At 37.0% G+C, this 9,985-nt stretch overlaps 1 pseudogene across 1 annotated transcript in view; it reads right to left on the reverse strand.

The window, feature by feature from the left end:
- Positions 1-9,764, reverse strand: part of LOC102829234 — a 56,362-nt pseudogene extending 46,598 nt beyond the window's left edge. The window contains exons 1-2 of the transcript XR_438759.1: positions 9,737-9,764; positions 9,102-9,694 (exon numbers count right to left, since the gene is read on the reverse strand). The product of XR_438759.1 is annotated as a 40S ribosomal protein S3a-2-like (transcript). The remainder of the gene's footprint in view (positions 1-9,101; positions 9,695-9,736) is intronic.
- Positions 9,765-9,985: the final 221 nt, after the last annotated feature.

Genomic DNA, 9,985 nt, shown 5'->3' on the forward strand with positions numbered 1-9,985 from the left:
TTGAATAGTTTGTAATTACATCCATTCTCAACTGTCTACATTCAGGAGTATGATGCTAACAAGGAAAAATGACTGACCAAGTGCATTTATTTAACACAGTACCTACTCTAGAAGAACATTGTGTTTGTGATTATGTGTATTTGGTTAGCACAGAATCAGCATGTTTCTCAATAAAACTGCTGTTAAGGACATACTGTTGTATGACAAAATTCTATGCTATTAGGCTAATGTTAGATTACATTCTTGGTAACGTTGTTATTTTTTAAAGAGACCTTTGTTATAGAAACAATTTTTTCTTTCTTTCTTTCTAGGCAGCTTCTTAGCATTTGATTTTTATAGAAAGCCAAGTGGAGTTGCTTTAATTAAGGTCTCTTGCTGGTTCTGTCCCTATGCTATTTGCCATCATCCTTTTTTTCTTTCTGACCTTCCTACAATCTGTTCGCATTAGATATGAGGTGGACCATGTCATCAGTGAGCATATTTCCATTTGAAGAATTGCCAGGATAGCTTTCTTCTGTTCCTTTCCATTAGCTCAAAAGCACCGATGGGACAATCTTCCATTCAGGATTTAGCACACATACAGTTATCAAAGCTGAGTCAAACCTGATCATTCCATTCCTTTATGTCTTAGTATTCTCTTCTCATTTGTGGGCTGTATCTAGTTTGCTTATTACTATTTTCCTTGACACTAATTTCAAGGTATACTAAATTCAATGGAACTGAAAGTTTGAAGAAGTGTATTTTCTATTTAATGTATCCATCTCCCCATAGCACCGAACACAAAGCTTTACATATAATTTGTTGTGGTTGTTAGTGGCTATCTAGTGGGCTCCAACTCATATATAACAGAATGAATTGTTGCCTGGTCCTGTGCCAGCTTCATGATCCTTGGTATGTTTGAGTTCACTGCCACATCTGATACAAACTCAGTACATGCTGATGACTTTCATCCTATATTCACAGTATTTTGTGAAATAATACATTTTACAAGACAATTTTTCCAAATATATATTTAGTCTCTGAGTGCAATTACTGAAGTTTTAGGGAGGAAATAATTTGCTTTGGTCACTGGGCTACAATCTAAGAGCCAAATCCTGCAGTCAGCTCTCTGGTACTATATTAATAGTTTGCCATTATTAAGCTGTCTCCAGAACTGAAAACTGACTCATTTGAACATACGAGATTTTGTTGCACTGGTTCTACACCCCTCCACTGGATCAGCATATAAAGTTAACTTTAAAATAGATACTTATTTCTTTGGAAGAAATCTATGTCCAAGGAGACTCCCAGTGGAATTGTGCATCGTTTGAAATTGATCCAAAAATGTAACAAAAAGATAAGCAAAGGCTGAAAGCAATTCAATCAAAGACAATAATTTGAGTTCATCACCTTCCATTTTTTAATGATCCAGGAGTATTAACAGTGACATGACATTGATATTATTACTTAGCTGTAAAGTCTATATGCCAACCAATACAGAGATCAGAAACTGTGGCCACTATCAAGGTGAAGGTGCTTTTTCTCTTTGAGGAAATAAACTACTCTTACCTTAAGTAATGATGAATCTGCCAGTATTTTTGTTAACCCTGAGTCACTTCTTAATTTCTCTTTCTTATCCAGCCATTTTTCACTATGGCTGGTAATTCAAGTGTTCAAGTGTTCAAGATAAAATAACAAGGATATTGGAAAAGGCTTCTGAAGAATGAAATTTATTTTTATACCTGTACCTGGAAAATGGTTACTATTGTAATTTGGCTTTTTCTATGTTCTCTTTACTTTTTTAATTGATGTGAAGGTTACCTCCACACACTCTCTCTCTCAAATAAGAACATCTACAAAAAACCTTATACACACACAGTTCAGTAAGATGTCAGGGATATTTGCTGTGTTTGAACTGTTTGAGAATTGGACCACTAAAACTGAACTAATGATACTTGACATAGAAACCAGATGGAGGAATAGACAAGGATTGTGTGTAATGACCCAACTATATAGGGGACAATTTCATACTTTGCCAAGATGCACTTTTAATTCTCACTAGGGAATCTTACTCACTTCTGTATCCTCATGTGCCATCTGAGCCCTGTCCATCTGTGACTCACCTGCAGGCCAAGAATCACTTGTCTTTTTCATCATAGAGAAAACAAAATATCCATATCATACAGACTCTTGCTACACTAATTCTCCTCCTTGGAAATTACTTCTTCCATACCACTTTGAATAAAGACTAAAGAATCCAGATATCTCCTGACTAATAAGAAATCATCTCCATAGTGACAAATGATATTTAGCATTAAATGTTATGCAGTAGTCCAAGAAGTACATCATATATGATCCCTGCTTGCTCATAAACATGACACTCAAAGCCATACATACATATGGACCATGGCTAGTTGGAATAACTTCTAAACAGGTGTGTATGTAGCCAACTGAAAATGGTACACATTATTTTAAGTGTTAAAAATTTAATTCTAAATATAGGTTATTAGTATTAATTTTCAAATGTAACTATTTGTAAGACATGGGATTTGATAATCTCTAGTAAATCTGCAGTACTTATAGTAAAGGTCTGTCTCTACAAATAACCAGATTGATGTTACTGGAATTTTTACTTTTTAAGTTAATTTTAGTCCCATATACTAATTCCTCAAATATTGGTCAGAGAGTTGGCAGTCTCATATATTGCCCTAGCAAGAAACACTCTTTGTGCCTTCCATCTGAAACCCTGTTATTAGAAGACAGCTTTCCTACATGATGAAGGGATGTCCTTTAATCAAGAGTATTCAAATAGCTGCACTCCCCAATTAAAGTCATAGCTAGTAAGTACTTTTAGAGTTCTGTAGATCAAGCTTACTAGACATGCTCAACTCACTGTTTCAAGAGTTGATTGCATCTCAAGTACAGGTGGTCAACAGGTAAGGCTGAACTATATTTGATTGACTTATTTACATTTTAGGAAGATGTTGTGCTTTCAATTAGACATTTCTTTGACTATATCATTATTTGTAATAATTTTTCCACTTACATTTACTTGGATTATTTCTTCCTGGATGAACTCAGTGTCCTAAATGATAAGAAAATCTCACTAATTCTTCCTTGTTCCAAGGTTACTTTCATAATACTCTTACATATGTTGCTTATACCACATTATATTATTTATATACTTACTAGACATATTTATTAGAAAGACATCTTTTCTAGTTTTAGTTTTAAAATATGGGGGTAGTAACCCATGCATATTTGTTTCTGGGTGGTAATAACAGCTCAGTGCTTGACTATTAACTGAAAAGTTGGTAGTTCAAAACCACCCAGAGGTGCCTAGGAAGACAGGTCTGGAAATCTGCTGCTGACAGGCTACACACAGCCTTGAAAGTCTCATGGAACAGTTGTATTCTGCACAGATCGGCTTACCATGAGTCAGAATGGACTTGGTGGCAATTAACAATTACAACCACCTTATGGTTAGCAGTTCAGTGATAATCCATCCTACAGTGCCACCAGAGCCCATACAACTCATACAGACTTTAATAATTAGACAATAACTGTGTTATGTGCTTCTTAAAAGTTTAAACAAAATACATTGACAAAGAAGAGTGAAGCATGATGATTTGGGAAGAATGGGAATGATTTAACCGAAGCAAATGCACTTGAGTTAAACCATGAATCATAGGTTGATTCTTTCAGAGTAATGAAACAATGGCTATGGAAATAAGACAAGCAAAAGCAAAGAAGCATGGCATTGTTCAGTATGTTCATTAACTGGCTGGAGTGTGGCTTTGTAGCAGCCATTTTCTCGCAGAGAATTAAAACAAAAAGAGTTCCAATGGAAAGCTGAAGTGGTTCTTCTTTCCATTTTGCTCATACATTAACTTCAACAAACAAAGAACAAATCTAACTAAATACCCTGACTGATACTGTTGATTGCCCTTACTTCTGGATTATAGTGTCTCATTCATTCCTCAAAGTACCCCAAAGGGGGAAAATTACATTGCCCAGACTCATCAATTATAGTTACCCAAGTAAAAACAAAACAAAACAAAAACATGGCTTTTCAGAATGATTTGAGGGATCCTTTACCTACTGACAAAATTCTGGTTAATGGATTCCATGAAGATAGATTCTAGGGTCTTCAAACTGTGAACCCCAGACCAGTGACATCAGAAACATCTGAAAATTGTTAAAGATGCAGTCTCTGCTGCCTCCCAGACCTACTCAACCATTAACACTGGTGATTAACAAGTTCCCCCAGGTGATTCTGATGCCCACTAAAGAATGAAAACCCTTTGAATCATGGGTAGAGTTGTAAATGGGAAGTGAGGGATGACAGCCAGAATGTGTGGATAATGTGTAAGACCCTAAAACCCATTTACTTTCAAGGGAATCTGGTGCATAAACACATTTATAGAAATTGTATGAAAATCTTGTGTTGTTATCTGCCATGGAGTCAGCCTCTACATATCTGTATTTTTTCCTTTGAATCAAATAAAGTCTTGTGGAGTATTAATTTGGTTAATGAAAGGCTTAAAATCACATTGTTAAAATGACTACATTGGGCAATGCTCTGAGATACTGTTGAAGAAATAGTGATAGTGCAACATTAGAGGAGAGATCAAATATATTACAAGATCAAAATGAATCTCTAAGATGACCTCAAAAAAGAGCAAAGAACAATGAAGCAAGAGCACAATTAGAAATGAGATGTATGAGATGTCTCAGGTCTAATTAAAACGAATGCACCCAGTCCCTAAACTGCATAAAAGTGGACACACATAAAACAGAAAAATGAGCATTAAAACTGTAAGCACTGCATTAAGTTCACATACTGGTCTCAATCAGCTCATAACATTGGATAAAAATTTCATTTTCAGAAGAATGTCCAATTTTCTAGTAAAAAATTCCTAATATTTGTAGGCTATACGTATGCACAGGGACAACAGCATAGCCATCTAAATTCAAACATTGGTCTCATTAAGTGTTGGATCTTAGAATACATTTGATTATATGTAAAATGCACTTTATCAGTAAATACCTAGAATCATTAACAATTTAATTAAAACTACTAAGACAGGCTAGTAGTTAAAAAACCCTTTCAGGGATGACATCAAGAACATCATACATAAGGGAAGCAAAAAGTCATTGAGAAGACACGGCACAACGTTGTCTGTTATAGGATAATATCCGTGTGCCTATAGGGAAGCCCAGTTAATACCACTATTATTCAAATTTACGCACCAACCACTAAAGCCAGTGAGGATGAAATAGAAGAATTCTATCAACTTCTTCAATCTGAAATCGATCAAACATGCAATCAAGATGTGTTGATCATTACTGATGATTGGAATGCAAAGGTTGGGAGCAAAGAGGAAAGATCAGTAGTTGGAAAATATGGCTTTGGTGATAGAAATGATGTGGAGAATGCATGATAGAATTCTGCAAAACCAATGATTTGTTCATTTCAAATACCTTCTTTAGACAGCATAAGAGATGACTATACACATGGCCCTCACAAGATGGAATACACAGAAATCAAATTGACTACATCTGTGGAAAGAGAAGATGGAAAAGCTCCATATCATTAGTCAAAACAAGGCCAGGGGCAGACTGTGAAACAGGCCATCAATTACGCATATGCAAACTCAAACTGAAGCTGAAGAAAATGAAAATAAGTCCATGAGAGCCAAAATATGACCTTGAATTTAGAGACCATCTGAAGAATAGATTTGATACATTAAACACTAAAAACCAAAGACCAGAAGAGTTGTGGGATGACATCAAGATCATCATACATGAAGAAAGCATAAAGTCATTGAGAAGACAAGAAAGAAGGTAAAGGTCAAAATGGATGTCAGATGAGACACCGAAACTTGCTCTCCAGCGTAGAGATGCTAAAGCAAATGGAAGACATGAGGAGGTCCAAGAGCTGCACAGAAAATTTCAAAGCTCAGCTCGAGAAGATAAAGACAAATATTACAATAAAATATGCAAAGATTTGGAATTAGAAAACCAAAAAGGAAGAACATGGTCAGCATTTCTCAAGCTGGGGGAACTGAAGAAAAAATTCAAGCCTCGACTTTCGTTATTGAAAGATTCTCTAGGTAAATTATTGAATGATGCAGAAAGCATCAAGAGACGATGGAAGGAATACACAGAGTCAGTGTACCAAAAGGAAATGGTTAATGTTCAACCGTTTCAAGAGGTAGCATATGATCAAGAGCCAATGATACTCAGAGAGGAAGTCCAAGGTGCTTTGAAAGAATTGGCAAAGAACAAGGCACCAGGAATTGATGGAATAAAAATTGAAATCTTTCAAGAAAGTGAGGCAGTACAGGAGGCACTCATTCATCTCTGCCAAGAAATTTGGAAGACAACTGTCTGGCCGACTGATTGGAAGAGATCAATGTTTATGCCCATTCCAAAGAGAGGTGACCCAACAGAATGCGGAAATCATCGGACAATCTCTTTGACATCTCAAGCGAGCAAAGTTTTGCTAAAGGTAATACAGAAACGGCTACAATCATACATTGACAGAGAACTTCCAGAGGTTCAAGCTGGATTCAGAAGAGGCCGGGGAACGAGAGATATCATTACTGATGTCCGATGGATCTTGGCTGAAAGCAGAGAATATCAGAAGGATGTTTACCTGTGCTTTATTGACTACGCAAAGGCTTTCAATTGTGTGGATCATGACAAGCTATGGACAACATTGAGAAGTATGAGTATTCCAGAACACTTAATTGTACTTCTGAGAAATCTGTACCTGGACCAAGAAGCAGTTGTTCGAACAGAACATGCGAACGCTGAATGTTTTAAAATTGGGAAAGGTGTGAGACAGGGTTGTATTCTTTCACCATACTTACTCAACCTGTATGCTGAGCAAATAATACGAGAAGCTGGGTTCTATGAAGAAAAACACGGCATCAGGATTGGAGGAAGACTCATTAACAACCTGCGATATGCAGATGATACAACCTTGATCGCTGAAAGTGAAGAGGACTTGAAACATTTACTTATGAAGATTAAAGAGCACAACCTTCGATATGGATTACATCTCAATGTCAAGAAAACAAAAATCCTCACCACTGGACCAATAAACAACACTATGCTATGTAGTAGCTCAAAATACCAACTGACAGGGAAGTAGTATTCATCCTACCCTTTCTGTATGCAGGGGTGATAGGGATGGGCAACTTAGACATTGGCTACCTAAAATGGGGTGGGGGGGGAGGCGTGGGTTGAAAAGGCACAAAGCGACTGGCTTACATATTTTCAAGAGGGAGTTTAGTTTCAGAGTGTGTGGGAGAAGGTAGAATCCCCAATGAATTATTTTCATTTTGTCTAGACAGGTCTGGTGAAAGGAGATGGGGATAAGATTCAATAGTGAGTAGTTGTTATCATGACTAATTACAACTGTCACAACTGTAAAGGTAGAAGTTTTGTAACATAAAGGGGGGAGTAGCTAATATTACAGTCCAGGAACAGAGGACCCTAGGACCATCAAAGGAGAAGAGCATGTGCTTCTCCTATCCAGAGAAGCAGCAACACCAGAGATGGAGGCAAAGATGAAGACATGGAGAGATAGAGCAGCTGAGGACTCTAGACTCATGGAAAGAGAAAGACTGAGTGTTGGTTACCAGGAGGCAGACTTGCAGAATGTGTCCTTTGGCTGCTTAAATGATTATATTTTCCTGAGTGTTTTTGTGTATACCCTCCCCCCAAAAGAAAAGAAAAACAGAGGGAATAGAAGTAAATACTGTTGAATAATGATGCACGGAGGGGATTGTAATCATTGCAATGAAATGATGATTGTAAAACTGATGTTCTCCCAGTAAACTATCACTCAATTCACAATAAAAACTTAAAAAACAAAATCTGGATGCAAAAGAATTATCAAACAGTTTTTAGCAAATATTTGATAACTTATCAAAGTAATATGCTTAATCTTTAAAGTCAAGTAGCATAAGATTGTTTCAAACTTAAAACAATGCTCCTTTCCAAATTTAACTCTTGATTTCTCTTATGCCACATAATATACTACATTAGCATTTTGGTTTTGGTATATTGTTGGAGATTTCGTCTAGCTGATAATTGCTGTGACTAAATCAGTCTCACACTTTCTGATAGAAATTGTTAAAATTTCTCTCAATACTATGAAGCAAATCAAGCACTTGACATTTTAATTTCTTTTGACTTCTTTTTCTTTTGAGACATACTTACTGACGTTAAGCCTCCAGCTCTATTCCAGACTGTCTCTTATCCATAATAAATTCAGATTTCAACCTAAAAATTTCTATTGGCAAGAATCCTTGTGGCAGAGGGCAACTAGGTGGTCCTAAACTATTTCCTCTTCCAAGGGACACAGCTAAACAAACCTCCCCATTTCCTTTGCATTACATTGGGGTGTGGGAGGATAGCTCACGGATGAAAACTGAGCATAAATGAGTAGTGCCACTTCCCATCCAAGGTTTTTAAGAATAAGTGTGCTTTATCCATTCTCTTTTTCATTCTATACTGTCCTCGTAGAGTTGGTATTCAGGATGATGGTATTACAAGATGGAAAAAGCCTGGATCCATGAAAGACTGTGGGCAAGATTCCTCTCTCTATGACATACACATGAATTATGATATCTCCACATGAATTATGATATCTCAGTGAGAAAGAAATCTTTGTTTTGATAATCCACCTATATGTTGAAGTATATTTATTGCTACGAGTGATACTTAACTATTACATTGATCATACAGAACTGTGATTGTGATGTCTTGAATTTACTTAAAATGGCTTTTCTATCCAAAATCTTCTTATTTCTCACTAAGTGATTGAGTGAGACCATGCAAATAATGTATACAGGACTCCTAGGCTCCTAGTTTTGCCATCCAACTAGGTTTTTTTTTTTGTTTTTTTTTTCACAAATAAGATTTTTTATTTGTCACCATTAAAAGTCTGAATTTTAAACAGATTCTTGAACCGGTGGCTCATAGCCATCAGCTCGTTCAGCTTTAGCACCTGTCTCATCTCCAGTAGCTTTTCCAGAACTACTGCCTTCATCATGAAGCTCCATGAGTTTTCCCAACTCAAACTTAGGCTTCTTCAGCATTTTTACTTTCCTAACAAACACGTCATGGAGAGGGTAAATAGACTGGCACGCCTTCTCTATGTCCTTTCCAATGCTGTCTGGAATCAGTTTATTGACCACTTCTTTCAAGTCATTTGTCTGCACCTCTCGGGTCATGATTTCCATCATTTTCTTCCGGATTTGACGGACCTGTTGGTGCTGAGCATAAGATGTCTTCCGAATCTGGTTGTTGTGTTTTTTAGTAAAACCAACACGGAACAAGCGGAGCAAATAACCATCTGTAGTCTTGACATCAACGTGAGCGTCAATCATGGTCTGCCATTTTTTGACCATGGAGCACATTTTGTCACGGGTAAGATCCATGCCATGGAAGTTGGTCAGGCAGTTTTTGCCCTGAACATCCCCAGTAATTAGCTTGAATTTTCTAAATGCAACTTCATCGTTCTGCAGATCAGCAAGACTCACTTCAAAAGCACGACCCTTAAGCCCATCAGATGTAATTTTCGTTCCTTGAGTCCTTGTGACTAGTGTTTTCCCAATATTTCTTATATTGAACATAGCTGGTGCCTTTACATCATACCAATCTTTCTTAGAAAATGGATCAACCACCTTCTTCTTGGCTCCTTTTTGCCACCTTTTGTAAGGCTCTTGTTCTTGCTGACTGACCGCCATGGTGGTGCTCAGAGAGCCAAAAGGGGCCCAACTAGGTTTTAAAGAAGCCATCTTCAGAAGCAAGAACGGATGATCCCAGGATCATCACGAAGGAAGAGCATGAGTGGTAAATCAAAGAGCCCAGAATTTTTCAGGGAATTGTTAGAGATACAGAATCACTACCTTCAGAAGTATATAGCCCCATATGGAGGCTGTCTCAACACCTAATAGCTTCACATTTTGACATTTTTTATAAAGGG

The sequence above is a fragment of the Chrysochloris asiatica genome, unplaced genomic scaffold (assembly GCF_000296735.1).
Source record: "Chrysochloris asiatica unplaced genomic scaffold, ChrAsi1.0 scaffold00134, whole genome shotgun sequence".
NCBI classification, from domain to species: Eukaryota; Metazoa; Chordata; class Mammalia; order Afrosoricida; family Chrysochloridae; genus Chrysochloris; species Chrysochloris asiatica.